The sequence below is a fragment of the Heptranchias perlo genome, unplaced genomic scaffold, assembly GCF_035084215.1.
Source record: "Heptranchias perlo isolate sHepPer1 unplaced genomic scaffold, sHepPer1.hap1 HAP1_SCAFFOLD_59, whole genome shotgun sequence".
Taxonomy (NCBI): domain Eukaryota; kingdom Metazoa; phylum Chordata; class Chondrichthyes; order Hexanchiformes; family Hexanchidae; genus Heptranchias; species Heptranchias perlo.
In genome coordinates, this window is record NW_027139612.1 from 3229240 (window position 1) to 3238337 (window position 9098).

The following is a 9098-nucleotide window of genomic DNA, read 5'->3' on the forward strand; positions in this document are numbered from 1 at the left end:
CTATTTGGGGGTCTGTCGTACAATCCTATCAAAGTGATCTCTCCCTTCTTATTTTTCAGTTCTACCCATATGGACTCAGTGGGCGAACCCTCGGATATATCCCCTCTCACTACTGCCGTGATGTTCTCCCTAATCAAGAACGCAACTCCCCCTCCTCTCTTACCTCCTGCTCTATCTTTCCTATAGCATCTGTACCCTGGAACATTGAGCTGCCAGTCCTGCCCCTCCCTTAGCCATGTTTCAGTAATAGCTATAACATCCCAGTCCCATGTACCCATCCATGCCCTGAGTTCATCTGCCTTGCCCATCAGACTTATTGCATTGAAATAAATGCAGTTTAATCTAGACTTCCCTTGGTCTTTGCCCTGCTTTCTCAGACCATCTGTCCGGTCATGTTCTGTACACTCTCCCTTACTGCCTTTTGTTTCTGTCACCACTTTATTTCCCACTGACTTCCTGCATCGGTTCCCATCCCCCTGCCACATTAGTTTAAACCCTCCCCAACAGCACTGGCAAACACTCCCCCTAGGACATTGGTTCCAGTCCTGCCCAGATGCAGACCGTCCAATTTGTACTGGTCCCACCTCCCCCAGAACCGGTTCCAATGGCCCAGGAATTTGAATCCCTCCAGCTTGCACCATCTCTCAAGCCACGTATTCATCTTAGCTATCCTGTCATTCCTACTCTGACTAACCCGTGGCACTGGTAGCAATCCTGAGATTACTACCTTTGAGGTCCTACTCTTTAGTTTAACTCCTAACTCCCTAAATTCAGCTTGTCGGACCTCATCCTGTTTTTTACCTATATTGTTGGTGCCTATATGCACCACGACAACTGGCTGTTCACCCTCCCCCTCCAGAATGTCCTGCAGCCGCTCCGAGACATCCTTGACCTCTGCACCAGGGAGGCAACATACCATCCTGGAGTCTCGGTTGCGTCCGCAGAAACGCCTGTCTATTCCCCTTACAATCGAGTCCCCTATCACTATAGCTCTGCCACTCTTTTTCCTGCCCTCCTGTGCAGCAGAGCCAGCCACGGTGCCATGAACCTGGCCACTGCCACCTTCCCCTGGTGAGCCATCTCCGCCAACAGTATCCAAAACGGTATACCTGTTTTGGAGGGAGATGACCGCAGGGGACCCCTGCACTGCCTTCCTACTCTTCCTCTGTCTGTTGGTCACCCATTCACTATCTCCCTCAGTAATTTTTATCTGCGGTGTGACCAACTCACTGAACGTGCTATCCACGACTTTCTCAGCATCGCGGATGCTCCAAAGTGAGTCCATCCGCAGCTCCAGAGCCGTCAAGCGGTCAAACAATAGCTGCAGCTGGACACACTTCCCGCAGGTGAAGGAATCAGGGATACAGGAAGGAGCCCTGAATTCCCACATCCCACAAGAGGAACATGACACGGCGCTGGGATCTCCTGCCATGACTTAACCCTTAAATTAGCTTAAGAACAACTACAATGTCAAGAGAGAAAAAAAGGAAAGAAAAACTACTTACCACTCCCTTTAAGGAGTTTACTCCTTTAAATTGTTCTCAATTTAGAGAATGTTAACTACACTAGGGACCTTGATTCACTAAAAAATAAATGCTACTTCCTATAAGACCTGCAGACCTTCCCTTTCCTTTTACTTCAGTTACTGTAGATAAGGAGAAATACTCACCTGAACCTACTCACCAATCAGGTGCCTCCCCTGTGTCGCGTCCCGATCTGATTCCTGACGTCACTTCGAACTCGGTCGCAGCTCCGCTCGGCTCCTCTCAGCGCTCTGAAATCCCGCCTTTTATCGGACGCTCCCTCCGCTCGGCTCGGCTCCTCTCAGCTGTTCTCAGCGCTCTGAAATCCCGCCTTTTATCGGACGCTCCCTCCGCTCGGCTCCTCTCAGCTGTTCTCAGCGCTCTGAAATCCCGCCTTTTATCGGACGCTCCCTCCGCTCGGCTCGGCTCCTCTCAGCTGTTCTCAGCGCTCTGAAATCCCGCCTTTTATCGGACGCTCCCTCCGCTCGGCTCGGCTCCTCTCAGCGCTCTGAAATCCCGCCTTTTATCGGACGCTCCCTCCGCTCGGCTCGGCTCCTCTCAGCTGTTCTCAGCGCTCTGAAATCCCGCCTTTTATCGGACGCTCCCTCCGCTCGGCTCGGCTCCTCTCAGCGCTCTGAAATCCCGCCTTTTATCGGACGCTCCCTCCGCTCGGCTCGGCTCCTCTCAGCTGTTCTCAGCGCTCTGAAATCCCGCCTTTTATCGGACGCTCCCTCCGCTCGGCTCGGCTCCTCTCAGCTGTTCTCAGCGCTCTGAAATCCCGCCTTTTATCGGACGCTCCCTCCGCTCGGCTCGGCTCCTCTCAGCTGTTCTCAGCGCTCTGAAATCCCGCCTTTTATCGGACGCTCCCTCCGCTCGGCTCGGCTCCTCTCAGGAGGCCATTCGGCCCATCGTGCCTGTGTCAGCTCTTTACACTAAATGGTGCAATTTTAAAGGGGGTGCAGGAACAGAGAGACCTGAGGATATAGGTACACAAATCTTTGAAGGTAGCAGGACAAGTTGAATAGATTGTAAAAAAAAAGTATTCGGAATCGTTGACTTTATTAATAGAGGCATAGAGTACAAAAGCAAGAAACTTATGCTAAACCTTTATAAATCACTGGTTAGGCCCCAGCTGGCCACCACACATTTCTGCCCACCACACTTTAGGAAGGGTGTCAAGGCTTTGGAGAGGGTGCAGAGGTGATTTACTAGAATGGTGCCAGGGATGAGGGACTTCAGTGAGGTGGAAAGACGGGAGAATCTGGGGTTGTTCTCCTTCGAGCAGAGACGGTTAAGGGGAGATTTAACAGAGGTGTTTAAAATCATGAACGGTTTTGATAGAATAAATAAGGAGAAACTATTTCCAGTTCCACAAAGGATGGTAACCAGAGGGCACAGATTTAAGGTAATTGGCAACAGAGGTGAGATGAGGAGAATGTTTTTACGCAGCGAGTTGTCATGATCTGGAATGCACTGCCTGAAAGGGTGGTGGAAACAGATTCAATAATAACATTCAAAGGGGAACTGGATGAATACTTGAAGGGGAAAATTTTGCAGGGCTATGGGGAAATGGAAGGGGAGCGTGTCTAATTGGATAGCTCTTTCAAAGAGTTGTCACAGGCACGATGGGCCGAATGGCCTCCTTCTATGATGTTTCCATGCTGTGATTCGATGTTATGGAGGATTCTCTGATTCAGTGGATATTCGGGGCAGAGGACCAAGTGGGGATTGAGCTCGACGGCAAGTGTATACAGTTCGTTCAAAGGACTGAAGCCGATGGTTTCATTCTTCCCGTCGTTTTGCAGCAGGAAATTACTCGGCCATGCAGGCGACTTTTTTTTGTCTTCAATCATGGGATGTGGGTGTCAATGGCAAGGTCAGCATTTATTGCCCATCCCTAATTGCTCTTGAGAAGGTGCTGGTGGGCCGCCTTCGTGAACTGCACCTTTCATTGACTGTATCATTGACGTTTTCCGGATAGAGAGAAACTCTTTCTGCTGGTTGGGGATTCAAGGACGAGGGGGCACAGTCTAAAAATTAGAGCCAGATCTTTCAGGAGTGCGATAAGAAAATACATCTACACACAAAGGGTGGTAGAAGTTTAGAACTCTCTACTGCAAAGGGCAATTGATGCTTGCTTAATTGTTAATTTTAAATCTGAAATAGACAGCTTTTTGGCAACCATAGGTATTAAGGGATATGGGCCAAAGGCAGGTATATGGAGTGAGATCACAGATCAGCCATGATCTTATCAAATGGAGGAGCAGGCTCGAGGTGCTGAATGACCTACTCCTGTTCCTGTGGTACATTTCCCCAAGCGTCTGTTCTCTCCATAGTTGTTGAATTATCGCCTTGTGTTTCCAGCATATTTTCGTTTAAAGCTCGGTTCAGGGACGAGCCGGTGGGCGTCAAAACGTGCCGTGGACGGTTGGTTATTGCGGGAAAAGCAAATCAACTCGGCCGAAAAATCAACTGCAGCTCAAGCAACAAATAAAATAGGAGTCAAAATCACTGTTGTCAGAAGTGGGTTTCGAACCCACGCCTCCAAAAGAGTCTGCGCCCCCGAGTCCTTGAATCCCCAACCAGCGGAAAGAGTTTCTCTCTATCCAGAAAACGTCAATGACACAGTCAATGAAAGGTGCAGTTCACGAAGGCGGCTCACCAGCACCTTCTCAAGAGCAATTAGGGATGGGCAATAAATGCTGACCTTGCCATTGACACCCACATCCCATGAATGAAGACAAAAAAAGCCGCCTGTGTGGCACGAAATAGAGCGCCTTCGACCGCTCGGCGATCCTGACTGGGAAATGGCTTTTTCACTCGCCACCCTTTCCACATTGAGACCCCCCCGGATAAAGTTTCACTCACTCCAGTCCTTTGTAAGATAAATGCTGCTGGAAAGGCTCGTTGAGCGGGATGCCACCTCCTCGGGTTTTCCTGAGCTTTTTACCTATTTAATCACGGGAATATCCGCAATCAGGAGCTAAAAAGAAATAAAAGCTGAATCACAGACAAAGGGAAATCCATGTTACATCTGATAAGACAATCAACAGAGCTCCCTGGTGGTCTAGTGGTTAGGATTCGGCGCTCTCACCGCCGTGGCCCGGGTTCGATTCCCGGTCAAGGAAGCAACTTTTGAACACTTGTTATATTCGTCGCATGAACTCACTCAAAGACTGTGGGAAGAAAAAAAAAACAAACATTGTTTTCAATTCCATTAATTAACCGATAACGTTATTTTGCAGAATGAAAGGCGACTGAGGGAAGTTGGAAAACTTTAATAATTTCTTTTGTGCGATGAACTTTTTATCCCTTCTCATTTTACACACTGTATTTTTAAGGGCTCGGTTTAAAATGTTCAATGCTCGTGAGACCACGAATTTGTGTTAAATTTAACAGGACCGGCTATTTCACAGAGAAAAAATAAATTTGCCCGAACATAATGTTTCTGCTTGGGATTGAATCGGGGACTTCTCACGTGCAAAGCAAACGTGATAACCGCTACACCACAGAAACCTCTGCTTAGCTTATTAGCCATAAGTTGGATTGACTGCATTGATTCTCTTTCATAACTATTCAATTGATCGAAGTTGCACAAGTCACAAAAGGAAAATGTTCATTTCAAAGTTATTAAACTCCCAAATGTGACCTGCCTTGTTTGGACAGGGGTTGACCCAGACGTCACAGCCTCAACAAAACATATTCTCAACATTTCCATTGGGAACAGGAGGAGGCCATTCAGCCCCTTGAACCTGTTCCGCCCTTCAATTGGATCAGAGATGATCTGTACCTCAAATCCATTTACCCGTCTTTGCTCCCTATCCCTCGATACCCTGACCCAACAAAAATCGATCGATCTCAGTCTTGAAAGCTTCAGTTGACCCCTAGCATTCACAGCCTTTTGGGGGACAGAGTTCCAGACTTCAACTGCCCTTTGTGTAAAAAAGTGCTTCCTGATTTCGAACCTGAATGGCATGGTTCTAATTTTAAGGTGATGTCCCCCTCGTTCTTGATTCCCCAGAGGAAATTGATTCTCTCTCTCTATTCTATCGAATAATTTGAACATGTTAAACACCTCGCTCAGACTGCCCCTCAATCTTCCACACTCGAGGGAATACGAGCACAGTCGATGCAGCCTGTCCTCATTATTTTACCTTTTCAGCCCCGGTAACATTCTGGTGAATCTGCTCTGCACCCCCTCCAAGGCCAATCTATCCTTCCTGAGGTGCAGTGTCCAAAACTGAACGCAGTTACTCCAGACGCAGTCTAACCAGAGCTTTATATAACTGGAACATAACTTCCACTTCTTTATATTCCAGCCCCCTGAGATACAGGCTAACACTGCGTTAGCCTTTTAAATTATTTTTGGACCCGTCCGTTAGCTTTTACTGATTTATGCAAAAGAACCGTTAATTCTCTTTGCTTCTAAACAGTTCCGAGCTTCTTACCATTTGGAAAATACCCTGATCATCGGTCCAAAGTGGATTACCCAACATTGAACTCCATCTGCCATAGTTTTGCCCACTCACTTAACTATCAATGTCCCTTTGCAACTTTCCACTTTCATCCACATTACTTACTGTACCACCTAACTTAGTGTCATCAGCAAACTTGGATATAAGACTCTGTTCCTTCATCGAAGTCATTGATAAATATGGTGACAAGCTGAGACCCCAGTTACAGATCCCTGGGGGACACCACTAGTCGCATCCTGCCAATTGGAGTATGTGCCCATTGTCCCTACTCTCTGTCTCCTATTTCCGAACCAATTCTCTACCCATGCCAATACATTGCCTCAAGTTCCATGCGCTTTCATTTTTGCCAACAGTCTCTTGTGTGGAACCTTATCAAATGCCGGTCGGAATTCGATATGAATAATATCATAGGAACATAGGAACAGGAGTAGGCCATTCAGCCCCTCGTGCCTGCTCCGCCATTTGATAAGATCATGGCTGATCTGTGATCTAACTCCATATACCCGCCTTTGGCCCATATCCCTTAATACCTTTGATTGCCAAAAAGCTATCTATCTCAGATTTAAATTTTGCAATTGAGCTCGTATCAATTGTCGTTTGCGGAATCGAGTTCCAAACTTCTACCACCCTTTGTGTGTAGAAATGTTTTCTAATCTTGCTCCTGAAAGGTCCGGCTCTAAATTTTAGACAAAATGGTGGCAAGTTCGCTGGACATCTTGGACAAAATGGCTGTAAGTACGGCGGCCATCTTGGACAAAATGGCGGCAAGTCCTTGACGGCTGTTCGACAGGAACAGAAGGAGGCCATTGAGCTCCTCAAGCCTCTTATATGGGAACCGACGGCCATTCAGCCTCTGAAGGCTGTTACACAGGAAAAGGAGGAGGCAATTCAGCCCCTCAAGCCCGTTACATCGTTACTGGTGGCCGATCATCCCCTCAAGCCTGTTACATTGATTCAGGAGGAGGCCATTCAGCCCTTCGAGCCTGTTATACAGGAACTTGAGGCCAAGCAACCCCTCAAGCCTGTCAAATAGCAAGAGGAGGAGGCCATTGAGCCCCTCGAGCCTGTTATCTGGGAACTGAAGGCCATTCAGCCCTTCGACCCTGTTATACAGGAACGAGACGCCAATCAACCCTTCAAGCCTGTCAGATAGCAACAGGAGGAGGCCATTCAGCCCCTCGAGCCCTCTACACCAGATCTGATGGCCAATCAGCCCCGCAAGCCTTTTACATAGGAACAGCAGCAGGCCATTCAGCCCCTCGAGCGTGTTATACGGGAACTGAAGGCCATTCAGCACCTCGAGCCTATTACACTGGAATAGGACTTGGTCATTAAGCCCCTCGAGCTTGTTGCACTGGAACAGGAGGAGGCCATTCATCCCTTCGAGACTGTTATACAGGATCTGGATGCCATTCAGCCCCTTGCGCATGTTACATACGAACAAGAGGAGTCCATTCAGCCACACGAGCCTGTTACATAGGCACAGGAGTAGACATTTCAGCTCCTCAACCTGTTCCGCCATTCAATTAGATCATGGCTGATTTGTATCTGAACTCCATCTGCCCGCCTTGGTTCCAGAATCCTTAATACCCTTGCCTAACAAAAGTCTATCAATCTCCGTTTTGAAATTTCGGATCGACCCCCAGCCTCAACAGACTTTTGTGGGAGAGAGTTCCAGATTTCCACGACCCATTGTGTGAAGAAGTGCTTCCTGACATCACCCCTGGACGGCCTGGCTCTAATTTTAAGGTCATGCCCCTTTGTTCTAGACTCCCCCAACAGAGGAAGTAATTTCTCTCTATCTACCCTATCAACTCCTTTCATCATCTTAAACAACTCAATTCAATCACGCCTTAATCTTCTATATTCAGGGGAATACAAGCCTTGTCCATTCAACCTGTCCTCATAATTTAACCCTTTTAACCCCGATATCATTCTGGTGAATCTGCGCTGCAGCCCTTCCAAGGCCAATATATCCTTCCTGAGGCGCAGTGCCCAGAACTGAATGCAGTCCTCCAGATGGGCTCTAACCAGAGCTCTGTACAGCTGGAACATAACTTCCACCCCTTTATATTCCAGCCCTCTTGAAATAAAGGCGGACATTCTATTAGCCTTTTTAATTATTTTTGTAACTGTCCACTAGCTTTTAATGATTTCTGTACTTGGACCCCTAAATCTCTCTGCTCCTCCACAGTTCCGAGCTCCTCACCATTTAGAAAATTCTCTGATCTATCTTTCTTAGATCCGAAGTGGATGACCTCACATTTCCCCACATTGAACTCCATTTGCTACAGTTTTGCCCACTCACGTAATCTCTCAATGTCCTGGGAATGTTTGGTGCTTTTGTTTGGTTGGACAATGATTTATATCAGGTCGTTATTTATAAAAAGATGAGTATTGATTTGTAATTTGTATTTTTTGAACAAGATCATTATTCCCCGATCAGTAAAATGTCTGTGTGTTTCAGATAGTGGCGACAGTTCAGAGATATTTGCCTTTTTGCCGACTTTAATTAAATTTTGCTGATTTAAAACCAGCTGTATTTCTCAGCTTGAAAAAGCAGCTCCTCTGTTAGGTGAGGCTTCACTCCCAATGTCTCAGTGTTTCCACTTGTCCTGATATCAATGTAACATTGGAAGGGCTCCAGGTAATGAACAGTGAAACCCCTTCAGATTATCTCAGCCCACTCGTTCTATCCAGTGCCTAATCGTGCCTGCTCTTCAGAGGGTGACAGAGTCACACTTCACTAGACATTGTTTTAGACTTTAACTGCAAAACAATTTGGTGAAACAGTAAGAGAACAAACAGAACAGTAGCAGTAAGACAACAGTTTTACTGTAAAGCTCAACCAGATCCTTATTGGAAAAGAAAATAATAAATAATTCACAAATGCTATACGAAACAGTGACCGAACTTTCGAACATCCTGGTTCTTTGTTGTCTTTTTCTCACAAACGATGGAAACTGTCGACTTGATTAACATTCTCAGAGATTCCAAACAGACTCACCAGTTTGAAAAGGACAGGCTGATAAATGCCTTCAAAAGAGTGACTGGGAGCCAGTCATTTTAAGCAATGGTCTGTTTAATTCAAAAGAAGCTG

General features: G+C 46.8%; 1 non-coding gene across 1 annotated transcript; it reads left to right on the forward strand.

The window, feature by feature from the left end:
* The first annotated feature begins 4579 nt into the window (after window positions 1–4579).
* On the forward strand, window positions 4580–4651 carry trnae-cuc (transfer RNA glutamic acid (anticodon CUC)). Its single transcript has one exon. It is a non-coding gene; the product is annotated as a tRNA-Glu (tRNA).
* Window positions 4652–9098: the final 4447 nt, after the last annotated feature.